The sequence below is a fragment of the Cervus canadensis genome, chromosome 24 (assembly GCF_019320065.1).
Source record: "Cervus canadensis isolate Bull #8, Minnesota chromosome 24, ASM1932006v1, whole genome shotgun sequence".
NCBI classification, from domain to species: domain Eukaryota; kingdom Metazoa; phylum Chordata; class Mammalia; order Artiodactyla; family Cervidae; genus Cervus; species Cervus canadensis.
The window spans coordinates 50,043,388-50,058,442 of record NC_057409.1 but is presented as its reverse complement, the minus strand read 5'-3'; positions in this window follow the sequence as shown (position 1 = coordinate 50,058,442).

The following is a 15,055-nucleotide window of genomic DNA, read 5'->3' as shown; positions in this document are numbered from 1 at the left end:
CAATTTTCTGGAAGAGTTTGAGTAAGATAGGTGTTAGCTCTTCTCTAAATTTTTGGTAGAATTCAGCTGTGAAGCCATCTGGATCTGGGCTTTTGTTTGCTGGAAGATTTTTGATTACAGTTTTGATTTCCTTGCTTGTGATGGGTCTGTTAAGATCTTCTATTTCTTCCTGGTTCAGTTTTGGAAAGTTATACTTTTATAAGAATTTGTCCATTTCATCCAAGTTGTCATTTTATTGGCATAGAGCTGCTGGTAGTAGTCTCTTATGATCCTTTGTATTTCAGTGTTGTCTGTTGTGATCTCTCCATTTTCATTTCTAATTTTGTTAATTTGGTTCTTCTCTTTTTGTTTCTTAATGAGTCTTGCTAATGGCTTGTCAATTTTGTTTATTTTTTCACTAACAATGAAAAAACAGAAAGAGAAATTAAAGAAACAATACCATTCACCATTGCAACAAAAAGAATAAAATACTTAGGAGTATATCTACCTAAAGAAACAAAAGACCTATGCATAGAAAACTATAAAACACTGATGAAAGAAATCAAAGAGGACACAAACAGATGGAGAAACATACCGTGTTCATGGATTGGAAGAATCAATATTGTCAAAATGGCTATTCTACCTAAAGCAATCTATAGATTCAATGCAATCCCTATCAAGCTACCAATGGTATTTTTCACAGAACTAGACCAAAGAATTTCACAATTTGTATGGAAATACAAAAAACCTCGAATAGCCAAAGTAATCTTGAGAAAGAAGAATGGAACTGGAGGAATCAACCTGCCTGACTTCAGACTCTACTACAAAGCCACAGTCATCAAGACAGTATGGTACTGGCACAAAGACAGAAATATAGATCAATGGAACAGAATAGAAAGCCCAGAGATAAATCCACGAGACCTATGGACACCTTATCTTTGACAAAGGAGGCAAGGATATACAATGGAAAAAAGACAACCTCTTTAACAAGTGGTGCTGGGAAACCTGGTCAACCACTTGTAAAAGAATGAAACTAGAACACTTTCTAACACCATACACAAAAATAAACTCAAAATGGATTAAAGATCTAAATGTAAGACCAGAAACTATAAAACTCCTAGAGGAGAACATAGGCAAAACACTCTCCGACATAAATCACAGCAAGATCCTCTATGACCCACCTCCCAGAATATTGGAAATAAAAGCAAAACTAAACAAATGGGACCTAATGAAACTTAAAAGCTTTTGCACTATAAAGGAAACTATAAGTAAGGTGAAAAGACAGCCCTCAGATTGGGAGAAAATAATAGCAAATGAAGAAACAGACAAAGGATTAATCTCAAAAATATACAAGCAACTCCTGAAGCTCAATTCCAGAAAAATAAATGACCCAATCAAAAAATGGGCCAAAGAACTAAACAGACATTTCTCCAAAGAAGACATACAGATGGCTAAAAAACACATGAAATGATGCTCAACATCACTCATTATTAGAGAAATGCAAATCAAAACCACAATGAGGTACCATTACACACCAGTCAGGATGGCTGCTATCCAAAAGTCTACAAGCAATAAATGCTGGAGAGGGTGTGGAGAAAAGGGAACCCTCTTACACTGTTGGTGGGAATGCAAACTAGTACAGCCACTATGGAAAACAGTGTGGAGATTTCTTAAAAAACTGGAAATAGAACTGCCATATGACCCAGCAATCCCACTTCTGGGCATACACACTGAGGAAACCAGATCTGAAAGAGACACGTGCACCCCAATGTTCATCGCAGCACTGTTTATAATAGCCAGGACATGGAAGCAACCTAGATGCCCAACAGCAGATGAATGGATAAGGAAGCTGTGGTACATATACACCATGGAATATTACTCAGCCGTTAAAAAGAATTCATTTGAATCAGTCCTAATGAGATGGATGAAACTGGAGCCCCTTATACAGAGTGAAGTAAGCCAGAAAGATAAAGAACATTACAGCATACTAACACATATATATGGAATTTAGAAAGATGGTAACGATAACCCTATATGCAAAATGGAAAAAGAGACACAGAAATACAGAACAGACTTTTGAACTCTGTGGGAGAATGTGAGGGTGGGATATTTCAAAAGAACAGCATGTATACTATTTATGGTGAAACAGATCACCAGCCCAGGTGGGATGCATGAGACAAGTGCTCGGGCCTGGTGCACTGGGAAGACCCAGAGGAATCGGGTGGAGAGGGAGCTGGGAGGGGGGATTGGGATGGGGAATACGTGTAAATCTATGGCTGATTCATATCAATGTATAACAAAAAAATAAATAAATAAATAAATAAAACAATCACAGACGATTTACACAGAAGGAATACAATACAATCAGAGTGTACAAAAGAATGCTCAACCACACCAACTATATATACAATATTTTAAAAATCCTATTAAATGCTATTTTGTAACTATAATAACAAAAAGCAAAAGTTAGCAATGTTGCAGTAAAACTGATAAAGTTATTAACAGTTGTTAAAATAAGTAATACAATAATTTAAAAAGACAATTTAGTAATATGAAAAGCCTGGAAATGTGTTGATGGTCATTGGCACAACACTCCTACTGCTGCATGGGAATAATTTAGAAATCCCCAAATAGCAATAACTAGAAATAATTTTGTTGGAGATTAATTCACATAATGTTAGCAACAAAGTAGTAATGTGCAAAGTGCTGACATCCTCATTTTTCAGATGAGTAAACGGAGGCACAGAAAGGCTAACTAACCTCTTTAAGGCCGCATGTTCGTGAATGATAGGGGAGGGTTAGAAAGCGGACACCTGAACTAACAGGCTGTATTCTACTTGATTATGCCCTGTCTTTCCAAACCCTTTTCCCTCTGTGCCTTGCATTTACAAGGGAGTTGTACACTTTCTACTTGCCTCTGTAAGTCCTATATCAGATTTATTTTTCTGCCACAGTGTCTGAAACATATAAGTGTTGGATAATTATTTTAGAATAAGCAAACAAATGGAGTTGTGAATCTAAAAATAGTAATAATGAACAACAAAGAACCTGATAGATTATAATTTGAGGATCACGTGAAAGTGAAAGTGTTAGTCATTTAGTTGTGTCTGACCCTTTGTGACGCTATGGACTGTAGCCTGCCAGACTCCTCTGTCCATGTAATTTTCCAGGCAAGAATACTGGAGTGGGTAGCTATTCCCTTCTCCAGGGGATCTTTCTGATCCAGGGATTGAACCTGGGTCTCCTGCATTGCAGACAAATTCTTTACCGTCTGAGCCACCAGGGAAGTCATATATTTACCTCTAAATTTCCTCCTACACTGCCACTACTAATACATCACATCTTCCAAAAGCCCACCAAGTAGTTTTCTTTTGCACTGTTCAATTCTCTAAAAACCTCATACTCAGTTGACTCTGAATATTTGTTGGCATTTTTTATATATGAGACACTGTGCTAGATCCAATGGAAATAAAAATTAATTTCATATGATCCTATACTCAGAGAGCTCACAGTCATTAGAGAAAGCCAAACATGTAAATACATAGTGTGTGTATGTTAAGTAATATTATCTATAATTTTGTAACAGAGTCAGCATCATGATAAAGTCATGCACAGGATACATAAGAACCACAAACAGCCCACTATGGGGGCCTGGAAAAGTGGAGGTGATACCTGAGCTGAGTCTTGGAGCATCATTATACATTATCCAAATGAAGTTTTGAAGAGGCAAAAATATTCCAGGATAGGGAAGACAGCACTTATATGGAAATGGTATGTGTGTGTGTTTATCTTGAGGATTGAAAAGGGACGAGTGGAGAAAGATGTTCTTCTAAGAGTTACCGTGAAAAGAGCGCTCCTTTTCCCTTTGATACTGAATGTACAGTCCTTGTTGTGGGGGTGTGTGCGCAGTTGCTCAGCCATGTCTGACTCTTTGAGCTCCTCTGGACCATAGCCCACCAGGCTCTTCTATCCATGAGATTTTCCATGTAAGAATACTGGAATGGGTTGCTATTTCCTTCTCCAGATCTTCCCAACTCAGGGATTGACTGAACTCAGGTCTCCTGCATTGCAGGTGGATTCTTTACTGACTGAGCTATCCGGGAAGCCTTATTTTTATTTCTTAGTAGGAATAATTTTATCCCAGTCACCCTCCACTTAAAAATAGGACTAATGATTTTGATATTGGAGCAAGCTAAATGTGTAGCTAAATACCTGAGAGTCCTTTGATACTTCACATTACACCGAATAGATGCCCTCCTATTCTCACTATGCTAATTGAACCTATGTTCTCCCATTTTCAAAAACTTAATGTAACTTTTGACTGCACCAGTGGCCCTATTAGTTTTGTTTATGGACTAAAGTCATGGGAGTATTTTTGCAAGGTTTTTCCTCTTAAATCACTTTGTCCTTGTCTTTCACTCACAGTGATTGAAAGAAAATTTTGACAGGTAGACAGAACCCTGTGAGGCAAAACCATGAAAAATGTCAGAGTGGTCACTAGTCAGTCAACGAGAAAAGAGCGTGAGGCATGGGGCCCAGTGGCAATAAATGGGCCCTGCAAGATGCCCAGAGAGAACATCTCACTGCCTCTCGCTCCCTTAGGCAACTCTAGAGAGTATGGCTGCCTTTAAGCGAGCTTGTTCTCATTACTCACTATGACCAAAATCACACTCATTACCCCTGGCCCGCTGTCCTCGCAGCCTTTTCTTCCTTCTTCTTTGTTTCAATTACATTATCATTGCCAACCAAAGCTAGGAAACTGAGGCATCATGGCACATTACTTCCCCCTACTTTCTTCTGCTAAATCTTCCTAAGTAAGTGTTTCTCAGTTCCTTCCCATACGTGTGATCCCAGACCAGGACCTCAACATCCCCAATGGGTTTACTGTAACAACCTAAAACCAGCTGCCTGAGTCATGGTCTCCTACCCCTTCCACCTCTACCTTGTCACTCAAGCACCTTTGACAACACAGATCTTTTCATGCACCTTCTCCTTATAAGATTGTGAGGGCTCTCCAGTATGGATATGATATACCTAGAACTCCCTAAAAGTTTACTTTGTTTTGCTTTTATGAACTGTCCCCAATCACCTCTCTAAAAACGGACTTGTCTCTATCAGATGCACACAGCTCCATGCTGGAGGAGTTTTCTGACCTAGGCATGAGTCTGTGAGAGCTTCACTTAGAAGGAAGCAGAAGACTGCCTATATACTGATATTTTCCTTTTAATTTTTCTCTCCTTCTTGACAAAAGTTAGCCCAACTTAAGCTGTTGTTAAGAAATATAGCTATTTACGGATAGTAACAGATACAGCCAGATTGGTCTTCCGTTTAGCAAATGAGTTGGCTTGTTTAACTGTAAAGCAAAATTAAATATGTTTCTTGTTTCACTTTAAGAAACTTTCATATATTAACTTGCATTCTGAAATTCCAAGGGAAGGATTTAAAATGCCTATACCCAGGGCATTTGGTGGTACGGAACACCATGTTCCCCAAACAGTGCTTGCTTAACATCATTCAACCCATGACAGAGTTGACAAATGCTGATATATATTCTATTCATGTTAAGAATCAAATTGTTTTTCAGAAAATAGGATTAGATAGGGGGAAATAAACAGAAGTGGTAATGCAGAAAACACAGAAATCTGGAATCCTGAGGCATGTGTGTTGGATGGAGAGAGGGGTGCAGCAGGTTAGGAAGAGTCTGGGGCACCTGACTCCAAGTGCAGGAAATAGGAAAGCAGACTCAGGCACCTAAATTTAAATTTCATCCACTTCTGGCATACTCCTTTCCTTAAATTAATCTGAAATATGCTAAATACTGATGAAACATTATTTAGAATAGACAAATACCATGTGTGTAAGTAAAAGTCAAGGATTGACTTTTCCTCATAAATTGGGTAACAGTCTTTTGATGCTATCACAAAAATACATTAAGTATGACTACAAGACTATAGTCCTAAAATATTTTCACAGTCTATAAAGATCACAGCAGCTCTTATAAAAATTACACATTAATAGTTAAAGGTATATATACACTTATTATGTAAACTATCAAACTTCTCTGTATGGGTTACTGTGAACATTTTGTTTATTAATAGCAATATCATTTACAATAATAAATATGCCTAGCATTTTCAAGACAAGCAGGTCTGAGAAATTAGGTTAGACATTTCAGCACTACAGAAACCAACATCATTCTAACTCCTAGCATTTGTTGTAAGTTAACTCCAGGGAGAAAGCTTGCACATTGTGCAGCTGATCTGCTAAAAACAGACAAAAAATAAAAACTAAAACAAAACTTGGAGCACACAATTTAATTTAATTTAAGGGTCAGTGGGAACAGGTGTGGGTTTAACGGGAAAGCAGAGTAAATTAAAGGACAGAGAATCATCATTGTTAGGGAACAGTTCAACAGAAAATGCTCTCAACTCCCTACCTTCAAGAAACTTGAGTAAATTCTGGCAATTTCAGGTTTTACATTTCAGAAATATCTCAGCCTTCATTATTTTCTACTTCACTGCATCTAAGCAGGAAGAATTTGGGTCAGAGTTGAGATTGAGTTAGTTGTGGTAACTGTCAGCAAATAAATCTCTGCCCCATATTTCATTCTTCATGAAAAATAAATGAGTGTGGGGCAAGAAAATTGACAATCTTATGGAGACAAGAATTTGTTAGCACCTGTATTTGCATTTTAAAATTACTTTTGAAGAAACGATAATGGACTCTCTACAGTCTTCCCAAGACACTAAAGACAGCATTACAGGGTGGCCCATATTTACTTTGCTATGTCCAAAATAACTAGAACTATAGGTGCATTTTCTTCTTGACTCTGATGTAGGTGAAACCACCCCTTAGGATAGCAAACAAACTCTAATAGAAAATAATTCCAATTAAGCAGCACTCTGAAAATGACCCTGTAATTTTGCATTGTCTTCTGCTGTCAAAAAAATGTGTTTAAAAGAGCCTTAAATTACTGTAACAACAAGGATTTTTATGTTTATATCACTCCTGGCATTACAGTCAAAGTAAGTGTCTGAAATAATGCTTCATTTTCTGCTCCTACTGGTTTTCTTTTTCTCTGCAAGAATTATGAAAATTTTCCTAATTTGATTAAAGTCATATTTATTTGCATCAGAAAAAAATCTATGGAAGATTTTTTTAAATATTCTGTGAAAATCTCAGGACACAAATACAGAAGCTGCCTCTTAGGCAGCACCTTGAACTTCAGGGCATAAATAATGTTGAATTTGTCTTAGGTTCAGTACAAGTCTCTACCTCTTGGTGGGAAAGAGTATGACTCAGAGCTCATGTGATTCTATCATGAGACATTTGAAAATGGCTTTTTTGCAGCCCTGTTCATTGTTCCCTTTATGCTTCAGCTAGGCTCCCCTCTTTTCTCCTCTAACTGCCCATAAAAGATTGTTGGTCACATTCAGATGGTCGCTGTCCCTGGTGCCTCCCATAGACACACAGCTGGAGGAGGACCATGCCCTAGCAGGCATTCTGAGTTTCCCTGGGGCCAGTGAATTACAGGTCATTTTCAAAGTAGATTCCTTATGTTTCTAGGGATGAACGTATGATGTGATGAGACCTTCCAAATTATTTCTCTCCTATGTCAGATCCAATTCTGCATCCCTCTTTTCTATGTGTAGAGTGGAGGTCATAAAAGAAAGTTGCCAGTGGGCTTGTTTGGCATCAAGAGAGAGACTCCATTTATGATATGATGGCTTCACTCTCAAGTGGTGATTGGTGTATTGGTCACAATTTTTTCTACTGAAAGTTTCTTTTTTAAAACTTTTTATTTTGTATTGGGGTATAGCAATTAACAATGTTGTAATAGTTTCAGGGGAAGAGCAAAGGGACTCAGCCATATATACACATGTATCCATTCTCCCCCTAAACCTCTTCCCATCCAGGCTGGTGCATAACATTAAGTAGACTTTCATGTGCTGTATGGTGAGTTCTTGTTGGTTATCCATTTTAAATATAGCAATGTATATATGTCCACCCCCAAATCCCTAACTATCCCAACCCCTCACCTTTCCCCCAGCAACAGTAAGCTCCTTCTCTAAGTCTGTGGATCTCTTTCTGTTTTGTAGGTAAGTTCATTTGTATCATTTCCTTTTAGATTCCACATATAAGGGATGTCAGATGATATTCTCCTTCTCTGTCTGACTTACTTCACTCAGTATAACAATCCCTACGTCCATCCACGTTGCATCAGATGGCAATATTTCATTCTCTTTAACGGCTAAGTAATATTTCATAGTATGTATGTGTCATAGCTTCTTTATCCATTCCTCTGTCGATGAACATTTAGGTTGCTCCCATGTCTTGGCTATTGTAAACAGTGCTACAAGAAACACTGGGATGCACGTATCCTTTCAGATCCTGTTTTTCTCCAGATATATGCCCAAGAGTAGGGCTGCAGGGTCATATGGCAGCTCTATTTCAAGATTTTTAAGGAATCTCCATACTATTTTCCATAGTGGCTGTGCCAATTTACATTCACACCAACAGTTTAGGAGGGTTCCTCTCTCTCCACATCCTTCCAGTATTTATTGTTTGTGGATTTTTTGATGAAAGCTATTCTGACTGATGTGAGGTGATATCTCATTATAGTTTTGATTCTTTAATAATTAACAATGTTGAACATCTTTTCATGTGCCTTTTGGACATTTGAATGTCTTCTGAGAATTGTCCATTTAGGTCTTCTGCCCATTGTTAACTCAAAATCAAATGAGCAATTTATTGGCTAGAATACCAAGGAGAAAAGAAGCTGGAAGCAGATTTTAAAGATAAGAGTAATAAACTCATTGTCAACAAGGCTCTCCCTCTCTCTCCACCCTCATAGCCCGTTTCCCTGTACATGGTGTTTGCACCCTCTGCTTTTATTCAGGTGGTGGTAACACACCTCCCAGGAGTCCCTGTGTGGCCACCACAGCAGTTTACGTATCTTTTTCCCAACACACAAATATATTCAAAAGAGATGTACTGAGTTCCTGCTATGGGTCAAACACCGCCTGACTTGTTAGTGATACAGAGTCAAAATTCAAAATAATCTATCTGTGTTCATGAAACTTCCATCTAGTGGAGGGAAGAAGAAATTTATTTTAAAATAAAAATACAATGTCATACAGATGGCTAATAAACACATGAAAAGATGCTCAACATCGCTCATTATTAAAGAGATGGAAACCAAAACTACAATGCGATGTCACCTCACACCAGTCAGAATGGCCATCATCAAGAAGTCTACAAACAATAGGTGCTAGAGAGGGTGTGGAGGAAAGGGAATCCCCTTACACTGTTGGTGGGAATGTAAATTGATACAGTTTCTGTAGAAGACAGTATGGAGAGTCCTGGAAATACTAGGACTAAAACCACCATATAACCCAGCAATCCCATTCCTCGGCATATACCCTGAGGAAAACGAAACTGAAAAAAACGCATGTACCCCAATGTTCATTCAGCACTATCTACACTAGCCAGGACATGGAAGCAACCTAGATGTGCATCGACAGACGGATGGGTAAAGAAGCTGTGGCACATATATACAACGGAACATTACTCAGCCAGAAAAAGAAATGCATTTGAGTCAGTTCTACTGAGGTAGGTGAATCTAGAGGCTATTATACAGAGTGAAGCAGTCAGAAAGAAAAAAATAAATACTGTATACTTATTCATATATAGGGAATCTAGAAAGATGGTACTGATGAAATTAATTACAGGATAGCAAAGGAGATGCAGACACAGAGAACAGACTTATGGACATAGTGGGGGGGAGGTGAGGAAGAAGAGGGTGGGATGTACAGAGAGAGTAACACGAAAACATACATTTTTATAGACAGCCAATGGGAATGTGCTATAGGACTCAGGAACTCAGACTGGGGCTCTGTAACAACCCAGAGGGGTGGGATGGGAAGGGAGGTGTGAGGGCGGCTCAAGACGGAGGGGACCTGTGCATACCCACGACTCATGCTGATGCTTGGCAGAAACAAACAGATACTGTAAAGCAACTATCCTTCAATTAAAAATAAATAAAACAACAAACAAACAAAAATACAGCATGTCAGATGGTGATGAGAACTGTGGAGAAAAAAAGGAACCTAAGTGATCTTATTTTGGAAATAAGGTCTTTGTAGATGTAATTAGTTAACATAAGATCATAGTAGGTTAGGATGGGCCTTAAATCCAATGACTGGTGTGCTTATAAGAAAGCTATGTAAAGACACAGAGACACAGAGGGGAGAAGTCTATGTGACAATGGAAGGAAAGATTGGAGTGACGCATCTACAAGCCAAGGAATGTCAAGGCTTGCTGGCAACTACCAGAGACTAAGGAAGAGACAAGGAAGTCAATTCAAAGGGAGCACAGCCTGCTGATACCCTCATTTCAAACTTCCAGCCTCTAGGAATCTGAGAGAATATATTTCTGTTGTTTAAATCCCCCCATTTGTGATACTCTCTTATAGCATATAGAGGTCTTCTTACTTCACAAAAGATACTAAGATATGCACATTCCAGGTTTCCACTTCATGCAGATAAGGCCAGTCGACCACCAGAGTCACCTCTCCAAATGTCCTGCCACTTCAGCAGAGAGTAGAGCCCTGGCCTCAGTTCAAGGGCACCCAGGGCTGCACCTCACCTGCACTATATCCGCTGAGCACCTCGGTCTGGGCTTTCTGATCACAGATGCATCCAGTGCTGCCACTGAGTAATCACTGCAGTGCTGGCTGGACCATGCCAGACTGGTGGCCCTTTCCTTAAAGCAGCCGGGCTCGGCCACCACCTCACCGGGAAAGTTGCCCAGCCCTCCGGTAGGTGGTTGATCAGAGATAAGATGTTTTCACATTCTCAAGAAGCACCCATATGCTCAATGTTCCTCAGCCCCGAGATGGTCAGCAGGAAAGCCTTCATTCTCCACTCTCCAAATATTGGGACAGTCTTGCCCTCAGGTGTACTTTGCACAATCTTCACACTAAATCTTCCCCCACTCCAGCAGTTCAGTTGTGTTGTCCAACTCATCACCTTCTATGGGGAGAGATCACGAGAATGCTTTAGTTTCCACGAGCTGCTGCTCCTTCCTCGGAAAAGGAGGGCGGCTGTCTACGGGGAGCCTTTCTCCACTCAGTGTGGAGGTCTGCTCCATCAGACCATCTCTGGAGAGATGTTTTTATGGGAGGAAAACCCAAAGTTTGTTTTCACCAAGTCCCATTTTAACAGGAGACAGAGGTAGCAATCCCAGCTCTGCTGCTTATGTGAAGAGCTTGGGAAAGATTCTGTCATCAACCTCTCCATGAAGACTGTCATCTCTAAAATGTCATCCTCCACAATGTGAGGAGAGTACCCCAATCTCTGTTTCCCAAAGTCCCAAAGGAAGTCAAGACAGAGCATAGCCAGGATGAGCAGGCTCTGAGGGGAGAGAAGCCTCAGTGGATTCGGACAAGGGATGCCAGCAAATTGGAACAAGGAATTCTAGTGGCTCAAGACCCTGATTTACTGAAGGAATTTCACACTGGAAACTCAAACTTCCTCCTCTGAGCCCAAAAGAAAGTGAAAGTGTTAGTCACTCAGTCATGTCCAATTCTTTGTGACCCTATGGACTGTAGCTGCCTCTATACACAGAATTCTTCAGGCAAGAATGCTGCAGTGGGCTGACATGCCCTCCTCCAGGGGATCTTCCTGACCCAGGGATTGAATCCAGGTCTCCTGCATTGCAGGCAGATTCTTTACTGTCTGAGCCACAAGAGAAGTCCCCAAGGCCAAAAGAACTTCTGAAGACTAAGAGTTGCAGCCTGCAGTTCCAGTGTTCTTCACACCCGGCTGTGGCTATCGTTAGGCTAGGGGCCTTTAGCTTGTGATGGACATCAGGAGGACAGGCAAGTAAAGACGTAGACTCTGAAACTAAAATGAATGAGTCACATTTGGGCCTATGCTAAGTGTCAGCCCCACGCAGAAAATCATGGCACAGGATCAAGGAAAATCTAAATTAACATTCTAACAGTCACATGGGTCACTCAGACATAACAAAGTCAATTTTTTGGTAGCTTCCAGATTTTCTAGGGAGAGAAAAGCTAAAACATCATTTCAATTTTGTTTAGTAAGAACCAGAAAAGGAAGGTGATCTCTCAAATATACATAGTAGAGCAGATGGATCACATTTTGTCTCCAGAGTTACTCAAGTGTAACAGGTAAAATATTTTTGAAATACCTATGCACCAATTGCCATTATTGAATCCAGGAAAAGGGAGATGCCACCCTAGGAAGTATGACTTAAAGATATTTTTCTGAACAGATAGAAAGAGGGAGGGGAAAAACTGATCTTTCTTTCCTTGGTGACTGTGGAATGAAGACAAGAAAGGAGAGGAGAAATATATAAAAAGGCAAGTCATCCCCAATCACCCTTCTCTGCAATGAAGTCATGGAGAGGATAGTCTGCTGGAGTGTTAGATGGGTAAAGAAAAAAGCCATTGAATATAGGGGTTTTGGGCTGTTTTCCACTTGGAATTACAGGGGTGTTACCAAAGCAATCCAGGGGACCCCCAGGGTTAGGGAGGTGAAGTCTGGACCTACCCTCACCTGGTCATCCTAGAATCCCATTTTGCACAGAAAAATATAGGCGGGTTCCCATGGGGAGAGATCACTTTTGGGAGACAATTGACTATTTAAAGTCCACAGAGGATACCTAAGGTTAAGGAGCAAAGAGAAGTTACAGCTAGACCTCAGAGGGGGCTGATGTGAAGCCAAGTCAGTAGCAGAGACCCTCAACCAACGTGAGAAAAAACTACACAGAAGGTCCTGCTTCAGTCAGACCACCAGGAAAGGCCGTCACTGCAAAGATCTGAGAAGCGGAAAACCAAGCAAAGTCATACAGACATAAACACTGAGATGTGTACTGCCTTCCTTGCTGCCACATTACATAGCTCCCCAGGACACACACATCACCTTGGAAAGAAGCAGAGAAGAGGAGAAAATCTACAGTATTTTGTTATTCAAAAAGACAAATACCTGAAGAGACTGAATTTATGAGACTGGATTTTCAGACAGATCAAATTTAGTTTCTTGAGTTTATTTGCTCTTTTCCCCTTGCTGCACTGCAAGATCACATCAGAGGGAGAAAGCAAAGCACCCACACCGAGACTGGACGTCAGAGAGTACCTCACACTAGTTGAGACCATAGTACATGATAATGCAAGAGCAAATCACCAGCATCTCTTACGTTACTATAGGGGCTCTTGAGTTTTTCAAGAAAACACTGTCACCATGACCATTTGCAGATTTAATTCCATACTTTCAGGAAACTAACAACCCCAAAAATAAAGGTGAGACAAAGAAGTTGTTGGAGGCATAAATTCAATCGACAGAAGGATAGAGCAGAAGAAAGACAAGGAAATATCTCCAGATTTCTCTCTAAATGTTACTTTTAATTGCTGCATGATTAAAACTATGTTAAACACATTTTACATAAAAGTAGTTGTTCACAATGAGGAACTGTCAGTTAGGACTCAAATAGACAGGTCAGTTTTCTAAGGTCTCACCTTCCAGAGGGTAAACAGTTGCTAAATACAGTGCCAGCTTTAAACAATTGGTCCGATCTAAGAAAAGAGATCCTCTGAGCTTGAAAGGAGCATGAGATAACCTATTTGGAAGATTCAGCAATACATTCTAAAGAAATATTTTCACAAATGTCAACTGGTAGTAGAAGTAAAAAGTGATCAGTTGAACCTTAGGTGGAGTGGATGTGTCTTCTATATGTAAAAATTTTATGACTTTAATCAAATGATTTCTGTAAAAAAAATTGCACTAATATAAACCTCACAAGGACACTAAAGCACATGACAATATGCAATTTCAATCAACTTTTTATTCTGTAACTAGAAGGTGATAGAAAAGAAAACAGCCTAATTTTGTGTGAGTTGCAAGTAATTTTCTCTAGAGGTGCTTTACTACTCCATCTCTTTCCCCCTAAGGCAATACAAATCATTGTGCTAAAAAATGATAAATTTCAAATTAAATGTCAATCTTTAAAAATAGCATAGAAATGTGAAATGCAAGTGGAATAACTTAGATGGAAGAGAAATATGCTTCTTGAATATGTCTAGGAACATAAGCCACTCTAGACTTCTAGACATTATTTTCACAAACTAAATTAGAAACAGTTGACATGACTATTAAGACTTTTCATGTACTGACTAGTGTCCTGTTCTTGATGGGAGCTCAAAATATAGCCTCAAATTTCACCCTGATTAAATGCAAAACAAATACATGTTGACATAATTCTATTTGTCTTGAAGGAAAATATTTCCTCTTTATCAAATGCATATGTGTACATATATTTCAAAATTAGAAACTCTTTCCCAAAACTAAATGTTTAAGTTGGAGTTATTTAATTGGGAGTCTATTTTCATTCCAGTTTATTTTCCCCTAGTAGATAAATAATAGATCCTTTTTGGAGAATTCTAAGAATATCCTCATTATAAGTCATACTTAGGGTTTACAAGCGCTTAGGGGAACGGCTCTTTAACCTGGTACCTGTTTTTCTGTATGTTCACTGCCTGGAAACCCAGGAGCTTAGCGAAATGCTGATCTGATCTGATCTCTATTGTTGATAAGATACCACACATATCCAGTTTTCATCTATTTAACATTAATTCCAGAGAAACAAAAGAACAAAGCTCTTTGAGCTTTCTTTAAAACTTGGCTTTATTGCCAGTTTCCTTGGTTAGTAAAGGACCTGAGAGATTGCCTTCTCCAGTCCTGCCTCTACCTTGTGTAGTATCTGAACAATTAGAAAATGAAGACGTCTAGCTTTCCCAAATCTCTATTAACTTTTTTGGCTTATTCAAACAAGATGAACATGACTTTCTTAAAGATTTTTCAATGTACACCCTAATTGCACTATCAGCTGGATTTTACAAATTAACATATACAAAAATTAAACTACATTAAAACAGATTACAGAGGTTTTATTTATACAGCATCCTTGAGCTTTGGAATTTTCACCTTTTAAACAAAAGTTATTCGCAGGCATGGCTAATTTCAGAAACAATCAGCTATTTGCAGCCCCTCCATGT